We start from the raw sequence: 10,647 nt of genomic DNA, 5'->3' as shown, positions 1-10,647 counted from the left end.
ATTCCTGCTCCCTCTCTCTTTATTAAGCACAGGTGTTACTTCAAATAAGTTTTTTCACTTCTAACTCCATCTTGGTGTCGGTTTCCCAGTTGACTTGAACTGATACCCACTATATAAATCCTGTATATGTAAGTAGATTTCCACATGGCCAATCATGGCTCAAATCTCAGAATTGGTAGCTTGAAAATCTCAAAATGAGAATTGAAGAGGAGGTATTGCATCATGGCCATCCCCCCTGAGGGAGGTTCTCTCTCTCTCTCTCTCTCTCTCTCTCTCTCTCTCTCTCTCTCTCTCTTTGGAAAGCACAGGTACCCTATAGCAAAAATTACCAAAAGAAAAAAAAGTTCTAAGAATAGCAACTACCCCCCCCCAAAAAAAGAAAGAAAAAAAAAAAACTTGAACATGCAGTAGGTCATGTTCAATCTCTTTTGCTCATAGTCCTCCATTCTTTCCCAACCCAGTTACAGCCTCTGCCATTCTAAGGTTTCATTCTGTGAGTTGTTGTCTGCTAACTGTTGATAACCCAGCTGTAGCCATGCTTTTGAACAAACACTTAATACATTTTCGGTTAGGCTATGTGAGTGGTTTTGAAAGTTAGAGTACTATTTTTTCCTATTATCAAACACCTAGCCTACTATCAAACACTCTGGGTTCCTTCCCTCTTGTTTCTGAAGTAAATTACACAGCCAAGGCTGTAGGGAGGATGTGACTAAAAAGAGTATCATAGGAAAATTGCACTAACGAAAAACGAGAAAAAACTTTGCCAGGAAACAGGGCTTAGAGAGAACACACAGGGCAACTATCACAAAGCTGATTATCTCCCAAGGATTGGCATTTTCCCTAGAAGTATGGCCAGGAAGAAAGCTCTTGATGGCCTGTGGGAAGTCCATAATAACCAGCTTCCCAGTTCCCTTCCATTACCCACACTAAAATAACTCTTATTTTGGAAAACACTTTTCTCAGTCATTCTCCTAAAACCCATGGAAATCAGTTTCATTATCATTATGTGGTAAAGAGGAAAACTAGATTTCTGACTAAAATGTCTGCTGTAAGCAGTCATGAGCACAAAGGGGTCAGTGACAGAATCGAAAAGAGGACAATGGGACTCTAACACATTGTGCATCTCTAGGCTTGCCAATCCTTTCTGTGATCTCATGGCCAACTCTGCACTGCTGAACAATTGTAAAGAAATAGCTGGGCCTTGACAGCTAAAGTAAAATGAGCTTTCACTCTTTAACACTACCTAATATCAGGGTTCCAGTTTTGATTGGCTTCCATGGATCAGTAATTTCCATCCTTCTTGACAGGGATCCCACACTGTAGTCTACCGAATTGCATGTGGTCAAGTGGGCAATAAAATACCAGTATAATAAACTCAAATAAAGAGATTGAAATATAACTGATAAGCTGAAGGATCTTAAGATAAGGAACTGAAATACCACAAAGAAATGAAGATTACAGAAGGATTATGTGTTCAGAAGAGAAGTACAGTTTAAAGCTCACTGATAGATTTTCCCAATCTTAAAAGAACAATAAATCATAAATACTCAAACAGCCAAAGATAAGATAATACTGAAGCAATTTTGCAATCTTAATTACAGTGAACTCTTTCTTTTTTTGCTTTTTATTCTCTGTGAACAAGTCTATGCTTTTTCCTTTTAAGTTCAGTAAGAAACTTATGGTTGAGCTAGATAAGAAAAATGTGCAGTATTTGTCTACCCTAGTTTGCCACTAGCATTTGCCACTACTTGAGGGAATTTGTGTATGTCAGAAATATTGCTCAACAAATCAGGTAACCCTCCTAGCATCCATTTCAGAGCTCCTCCTGGAGACATACCCAGAAGTTCCTACCCCAGGGAACCAATTCTGTGTGCTCTCATTACTCTCTCCACCTTATCATCCTTGACCTGCTGAGGTGTTAATTCTACCAAGCTGTCAGAACAGAGCATGACATTTTGGACTCCAAACCTTGGCTCAACTTCTTCCCTGCCTAGAATTCCCTCTCTACCCTTCTCCATCTGTTCAATTTCTGCCTATTCTTAAAGGCACACATATTGACCAGGACTCTGTTGATTATAAGAAACTAAAGTCATATTAAGCCCAGTTTTGGTGAAAAGAGAATTCACCAACTTGAGTATCCCATGCACAGAGTAGACTCTAGTTGGCCACAGATATCTGGAGCCAAGGTCCTAAATATTGTTAAGATCTGCCATTTCCATTTTTCATTTCTGATACTTTCAGTGGTTTTGATTCATTCTCTACAAGAAACTTTTACATAATGTTAAAAAAATAAAAAATGAAACACAGGACCAGCAGATGGTATAGCAATTACATCACTGGACTCCCACATGGCTGACTGCAGTTCGAGTCCTGGACCTGATGACTTGAAACTCACGCTGAGCCCATGTGTGTGGTGCCCAAGATACGAAGAGAAATTAAAAGCTATTTGCTGATGATGATGTGAATAGTAATGACTTTGTCTTGACTGATATGCATGGTAATCATGCTGGAAAAAAAAGAAATATTATACACTGTAAAAATATATGTGGTTAAATGTAATATAAAACAAATAAAATATTTTTAAAAGATTCATTCAAATCAACAACAACAAAAAAGATCCCCAGAGTAAAATGGAAGAAAAGGGATTACAACATGGCTATCTCCCCTAGGGTGTGATTTCATTTCTCACTTTCCCTCTCACTGTCTCTCTCTCTCTCTCTCTCTCTCTCTATATATACAGAGTTGAGATCTTCTGTACCTCAACTCTTCCCAGCTTTGGTAAAAAATGTAACTCGTTCCTTTTCTTACACCAAATATTAAAATACTGTGGAAGAGCACTGAGTAACTTAAATTAAGTCACATAACCATATTTATGCATATGGAATAGGTCAGTATGGCTTTTTAGGTGCATCCCAGTAAGGCTACATGGTTAGAGAACACAACAAAGAGAATTCACCAAACAATTTCCTAAACAACTGAGTTTTTTAAAAAAGAAGCTGATTGGTAGATCAAAAAATTAGTTTCAAAGTATCTGCACATACTTGACTTCCTCTAACTCAGAATCTTCATCTATAAAATATGATAATTAATTAAATTATCTTTAAGTACCCTTTTAAGGCCTACAATTTATGTGTTTCTAAGCTGCTCTATTGTAAATTCTTTCTTGACCATTCTGTATTACTCTCTCCCTTCTGCGAATCTTACCTTTGCTGGTATAATTTTTATGGATGATAAGAAGAAAAATAATTATCTTGAGTTATTTGGAGTGTTACTGTGTATGGCTCCTAAAAAGAAGGTTCAACAACGAATTGTTGAATTGTGATAAATTATTCACTTACAGAAGCTATGGAGGCAATAGAGATCAAATAAAAACAACTAAGATAAAGTTACAATATAAACCACCACAATCAAAAGGAGTAAAGAGATAGAAAGAAAGAAATTCCTCTTGCAGTTACCAGATAAGATGGTAATTTGAGACTAGGCATTAAATTTCTCCCCAAATTATCATCTCAGTCAAACTAGAATATCTAGTGGAATGTAAGGAATAGGAATAGGGGAGAATTTTTATTTCAGCCACTGTAAACAAAATTGGACCATCTATGAGTCAAAAACTTTCAAAGAATTGGGGAGCCAGCAGTTAGCGTAATGGCTATGTCGCTGGATTCCCATGTAGTCGACCACGGTTCACGTCCCGGACCCGGTGGCTTAGAACTCACGCCAGGTGCGTGTGTGTGCGTGCCCAAGATCCTGGGAGGCGAATGGAGGAGAAGGGATTGCGGCGTGACCATCCCCCCTGGGGGGAGAGTTCTCGCTTTCTGTCTCTATGTCTCTCTCTGTCTGGTGAGCGCACGCGCCCTATAGGAAAAAAAAACTCAAAAAAAAAAAAACAAGCAAGTTCTTGGGACCATCCCCAAACCTGCTGGATCAGATTATGAATCTAAATTTAAAAAAAAAAAAAAAAACTTTCAAAGAATTGTAGCTATACATATTGCAGATAGAAACAGAATTATGAAAGATGTTGAGATATCTTCTTGAGAAAGCAATGACATTGTAAGAAAGAAGAGATATCAGAAAGGCCACTGCCAATATGTTATAAAGGGATTTCAGCTAAAAGCGTGTAAAAGGCAAGGAAGAGATAGAAGCAATTCTTTTGGGTTCCATTTCAACAATTTAAGTCAACAATATTCAATTGTTGCTACTGAATACTTCATATGTTGCTGAATAAAACTGGTGAAAGCTATAAAATTGGCTTCTCACACTGGGTGCACATGTGCTTGCCCGTGATACCGGCTGGCTAAGGCTGACGGTTGATATGGCGTGAGCATCCTGTTGGGGTTTCCTCTCTGTATGCGTCCCCCTCTCTCATGAGAAAAATAAAAGAAATATAAATGAATAAATAAACATTTTTTAAGGAGCAGTCTCTTAATGAAGCTGAGTTTTTCTATTAAGTAACAAATAATAGAATAAGGATGCAGGCAAAGATTCTTAATCTGAGTATCTGGAATGAAGACGAAGATTAATTGAAAACTAGGTACAACAAACTGGTCCCCAGTGGCCTGATATCACTAACATAAAAGAAGCTATGCAGAGTTTAAGCTTTCTTTTGAAAATGTAGAGAAAATGGAATTAAGCATGACAAATATAAAAATAACTTAATAGATATTGCAATGAGCAGAGATCAGGAAATAGGTAACAAATGCTCACAAGAATCCACGGGGGGGGGGGGGGGAAGAGTGAGAAACAAAGATATAATAAAAGCAAACTTAACTTGGGTAAAGAAAAGTAAATTTAACAACTGAAAGAATACCCTAAATGCCAAGCTAACTCAACAAAAGGGAAATCACATTTAGACATATTCTGGCATATCATTGAGCTAAAGACCAAAAAAACTACAACTGTCAACACAAACGTTACCAATAAAGGAAAAAAATAATGAGTCCTTTTCTCAGATTTCCTTTCTGTCATATTAATTGAAGCTAATTTTGTTATATTAAAAGAAATATGTGTGGCCAAGGATTCTATATCCAAATCCATACTTAAGTAGAAATTAAAAATGTATAAAAAAGAGAGATTTTTTTAAATGCAAGAATTCAAGTTGCAGACCCAGTGACTTCAAACTCATGCTGGGCACAGATGAGGTATGCGTGCCCAAAATTCCAAGAGGAGACTGGAGGAGAAGGGATTGTGGCCATCTTCCCCTGGAAGAAGTGGGGGGGAGGTGATTTCTCGCTTTCTGTCTCTCTGTCTCCCTCTGTCTCTCTGGCAAGTACACAGAGAGACAGCAAAAATCTCTTTAAAATTTTTTAAAATGCTAATTAACAATATTAAAATTAATAGCAATAATAAAACAAGAAAAATCTTAAAGTATGTCAACAAAAATCAAGATATGAAAATAAGAAAAGTAGAAACTCATCAAATGGTATACTTAAAATTGGTGAGTTAAGAAAACTATTGAAGTATGCTAAGTATACCTCAGTAAACGGAGTTAAACATCTGTATGCACACATCCATATCCATATATATATATATATCCAAATACAAAATGTAAAACCTCTGTATTTTTATATTAGAGTGTAATGTTATAGCTTATAATAGGCAAGGCTTTTTTAAAAAACAATAAATACAAAATGGATAATTATGTATATTAAAATTAAGGGCTTCTGCTTATAGAGATATATCTATGAAAGAGTCAGGTTATATAAAAACACATTAATATACATATACCTGAAAAATAACTCACATTCAAAACATAAAATTTCTAACAATAAATTTTAAATTTTTCTAATAGAAAAATGGGCAAATGTTTGATTGTCACAGAAGTTAATCCCCAAACACTTATACATAATGTAAAAAAAAAAACAAAACTGCTGTATAATATTGGCATAAACAAAGACACATAAACCAATGGAACAAAATTGAGAGCACAGAAATGAGTCCACACATTTACAGAAAACTGATTTTCTTTTTTTTTCTTTTTTTCTTTTTACTGTCAATTAAACTGATGAACTTTATTGGGTTAAAACTATAAGATAGTTCATCCTAAAACATTTTGCAATGCAAAATCATTTCACTCAAAGAGTGTTTAATAATATGAATGCTAGGAATTACAAGCAATTTTCAGAAACAGAGACTCACATTCATAAAACTTTATACATAATTTGAACGAACAGATATTTATACTACTAAAACCAAACATGCATCACCTCCAAACATTTCTTTCATCATGATTATATATATTACATTATTTAGTACCATTCTTCATCACTACATGAATTTTATCAAACACACCATTTTCCTTGGATTTCCAATCTTTGTCTTCGTTCTTTACATTATCCTTTTTGAGGACAGTGTTGATTACATCCATTATGTGGGTAAGTTTCTGATTGACTTATTCACTTGAATTTCAAATTACAAATTCATGTTTTCTGAAATCTTGAAGGTTTTTTGTAACTGACTAATGTCCTTTTTAACTTCTCTAAGTTCACCAGAAGGCTTTTGTTGGAATTTTCCAAATTTGATACAGTTTTTGGAGTCAGCAGGTGGCATGGTGGTTGAGTATGCTGGTCTCCCACATGGCTGATTGTGGTTTGAGTCCTGGACCTGGCAGCTTGCTTTCTCACCTCGCTCTCTCTCTCTCCCTCCCTCCCTTCCTCCCATCCTCCCTCCCTCCCTCCGACCCTCGCTCCCTCTCTGCTCAAATTAAAATTAAATAAATAAAGAAATTTAAATAAAATAATTATTTTAAAAATATATAGCTTTTTCATATTCGTCTATTTTTTCTTCTAGTAAATGCAGCTTTTGTACTACTTCAACTCTTACTTTTTTGCTCTTCTCTAATTTTTGCAAAAGGCTTCCTACATCTACCATTGCACCATTGTATACAATGAAGCCGATATTTTCTTCCACATCCTTCTATTCCTGTTTTACTACTGGGGTTGGAAGTAATAACCTGTTTCCTAACATATCTTTCTGCAACTGTTCAGATTCTTCAAGATTTTCTTCATCCTTTGAGATGTCTATTAATTTTCGGTAAAAGCAAGATTCACAGAGCACTACTTTATTAAGAAGCTTTTTTTACCTGAGCCTGAGAAAGATGTAGTCCAAGAGTATAAAGTATTTTCTCCAAATTCTTTTCAAATAGATACCCACAATGGCTTTGATCAAAATAAACAAAATCCATTAACAGATCCCTGTTCATTGTGATCATCTGAGTCTTCTTTTTCCTGATCTTTAGAGGGCCTCTCCTTGCATTACCTGCTGACATCTCTTTTGTTATTGCAGCTGTTCATTTCTTCCTCATCCTGATCATCTTCATCCTCAGCTGCTTCTGCTTCCATTGGACCATGTTCATCTTGATTATTATCTTCCTCAGTTTGATCATCTTTAGAATCATCTTTTCTTTTATCTTCATCTTCCTTTAATCTCTGTCTTCTTTTTTATCTTTATTATCACCTGATTTTTTTTTTTTTACATTTGGGATTTGGTTCATCATTTTCATCATCTTTCTTCTTTTCTTTCACCTTTTTTATTTATTTATTTATTTATTTGGCCCTCTTTCTCAGGAAGAGATAGCAATGATTCTTATATTCTGACACCAAAATCTCTTTGAAGCATTTTATTGAAAAGTTCTGCAGACAATGAAATCTCAAAGGAATGTTCTTTATTGTCCTCTAATCTGAGGTCCAAAAGAACATGCAAAGACATGATGCTACAATCAAACTTGCAGACCAATTTTGATGTACAATGATGGCTCATTCATCAGGCGGAATGGATCTCATTTCTTGATGCTGGTGATCCATTTCTTCTTGACACTTTCTTTCTTCTTCCTCTTTATCATCTTCAGATTTCCTGTAATCATTCTCCTCTTCTTCTTTTTCATATTTCTCTCATTTCTTTTGTTCTTTTTGTTCTTCTCCTTTAAACTGTTTTGTCAGTCTGGCTATTAGATTTTAATCCTTTGAACTAAGGGCTCAATTTTCTAATTCTTTCTGGAGATCATTTACCTTCATTGTCTTTAGATCAAGTTTAGACCAATGGATAGGAGTTGAAATTCCTTTAACTTTGTCATCATCCTTCTCTTCTTCATCCATTGTGTACATACACTTAGGTAATGCCTGTCAGAGTCCTACAATAACAAATAGCGGTCTCAGTCAACACAGAGAGGTATTTTTCTTGGTCTAGTTCATCCAACAAAGATGACCAGTGACCTCCAATGACCATGGCTTCATCCTTACCCTTAATGGCCACTAAAATCAAGTGAGTGCTAAAAGCCATCTCAAAGTTCTAGTGGGTCTTCAGCAAGAATATATGACTTATGATACAAATCTTCCATGCTGGAGATAGCCATCAACATTATCTTTGCACTGTATAAGTTGTCAGCATCTGGTGGATCAAGAATGGCCATTTTTTTTCTTTTTTCTTTTTTTCTTTCTTTGGCCATATTTTTTTCTAAAGATTCTACTTCTCTGTGCATTACATAGAAATTGCAGTAATTTCCCAGATGAAGTGGCCTTGGCAAAAGGAAAACATATACCCATGTAAACTGAGCATCCAAAAAGTCACAGGTATATATAAAATCTGACAATGGCTCCTTAGTTCCATCAGGTCACCACTGGGACAGACTAATGAAACTTAGAAAACTGAACTATGTAACATGGAAGAGCACATTGAACTTTCCAAGGTGATCATTCTCTCTCTTTTCTGGGAGATCGTCCCCCCTAAAACAAGTTTCTTTTGAGGTAATCTTTCTCTGAATCTATGTCTTTCTCTCTCCCTTTCACAACTTTATTCATCTTTCCCGTAAGGCACTTGATCTCTACCATTCCTTCCTGAAAATCTGGATGGTGAGTCTAACTTCGCTGGTCGTGGCTACAAAACTCCAGGAGGCAGCAACAAGCCAGCTTTCTCCTGTGGCTATTGTAATAAGAGCTGTGGCTGAGTCTGGAGTAGTGGTGTCATAGAAGCTGCTGGAATCTGTGCCTGTAGCAGTGACTGGGGCTGCAGCTGGGCCTGAACGCCAAAGGTCATCTGTGGTGCAATCAGCTGAAGTACGGCAGGGAGAGTCTTCAGTAACAGTTGAGTTTGGGACTGATTCTGATTTGGTAGTGTTTGAGATTTTTGAGCATTCCATTTAAAAAGCACATTAGGATGGCAAGTGGCTTCAACCAATACTCTGTCATCCACTTGGGTGAATTTCCCTTAGGCAGCTCTAAGCTGAAAGAAAACATCTTCATCCACAAATCCAAAGTATCGTGTAGCTTTGTAACCACTCCTGTGAAAAAAAACTGCTTCTAAGATTGAGAGGACCATGGTGTTGGATATTATACAGTTATCTGTGCTGCAGGCTGAAGAGTAGACAGGCTAAGGCTTGCAGGCAATGCAACAACTGGCTGTGTTATAAAGGTCTGTGAGGTTGTTGCAACTATTGTTGCACACTATTCAAGGTCTGCCGTGATTGTGAATATTGCTGCTGCAATGCAGCTGCTGCAGCTGTGACTCGGTGCTACAATGCTGCAGTCCGAGTTAACTGATAGTTTGCAGGAGTCCATACAGTAAGACCTGCTGCTGCCAATGCAGTTTGCTGTGTATAAATGGTAAGAGAAGCTCCAAAGAATGATGGCTGCTGAACACCCAGCGCAGTTGGCTGTGATACCTCAGTGGCTGTAAACTGAATAGCCCAAGGTAGATTCTTCAGCCCTCCAAACTGAGCCATGATGCAAAGGGAAAATTTTCACTTGCTCGTCCTGCAGCAGTGATCGTTGCTGGCCACCATGCTGCCAAAATTATTGTTCTCAGCATGTCTGTGGACTTTATAGGATGTTAAGAACCCTGGCTCTGTCGACTGCCACTCCAACCACACCAAGCAGACTTCACCTGAGTCATCCTGGCCAACGCCCAAGCCATTTCAAATCTGTCAACCTTCCATGCATACTCTGCCTGGACAGGTGATTTTCAACAAAGGTGTCAAGGACAAACAAGAAGAAAGGACAGTCTTTTCCATAAATGGTACTGGCAAAACTGGACATCTGCATGCGAAAGGATAAAACTATACCCACATCTCTCATTATATACAAAAATCAAATCAACTCAAATGAATTAGAGACTTATAAATATAAGTTCCCAAATTATAAAACTACTGAAAGAAAACATTATGTGACATTGATCTGGACAAGAATTTTTTTAGACAAGACCTCCATAGCATGAGCAAAACTCAAAAGTAAACATTTAGCATTACATGGGGACCAGCAGGTGGCATGGTGGTTAAGGCAGTAGGCTCCCACATGAACAATTACAGTTTGAGTCCTAGTCCTGGTGGCTTGAAAAATCACACTAGAAGGACCAGTGGATAGTGTAATGGTTACATTCCTGGACTCCCACATAATCAACTGCAGTTGGAGTTCCATACCTGGCAACTTAAAACTCACCAGGTGTGTGTGCATGAGTTCCTAAAATTCCAAGAGGAGAATGGAAGAGAAGGGATTGTGGCATTGCCATCCCCTGGGGTGTGATTTCTCACTTTCTGTCTTTCTGTCTCTTTGGAAAGCACAGGTGCCCTTTAACAAAAATCTCTTTAAAATAAAATAAAAAAAGGAAAGGAAAGGAAAAACCACACTGGGTGTATGTGTGTGCATGCCCAAAATCCTGAGA

At 37.1% G+C, this 10,647-nt stretch overlaps 1 pseudogene; it reads right to left on the bottom strand.

Moving 5' to 3' along the window:
• Positions 1–9,712, bottom strand: part of LOC102490754 (cell division cycle and apoptosis regulator protein 1-like) — a 31,518-nt pseudogene extending 21,806 nt beyond the window's left edge.
• Between the last annotated feature and the right edge of the window lie 935 nt (positions 9,713–10,647).

Source organism: Tupaia chinensis, unplaced genomic scaffold (assembly GCF_000334495.1).
Source record: "Tupaia chinensis unplaced genomic scaffold, TupChi_1.0 Scaffold144511_1, whole genome shotgun sequence".
In the NCBI taxonomy this organism is placed as follows: domain Eukaryota; kingdom Metazoa; phylum Chordata; class Mammalia; order Scandentia; family Tupaiidae; genus Tupaia; species Tupaia belangeri.
This window is presented reverse-complemented; position numbering and strand designations above follow the sequence as displayed.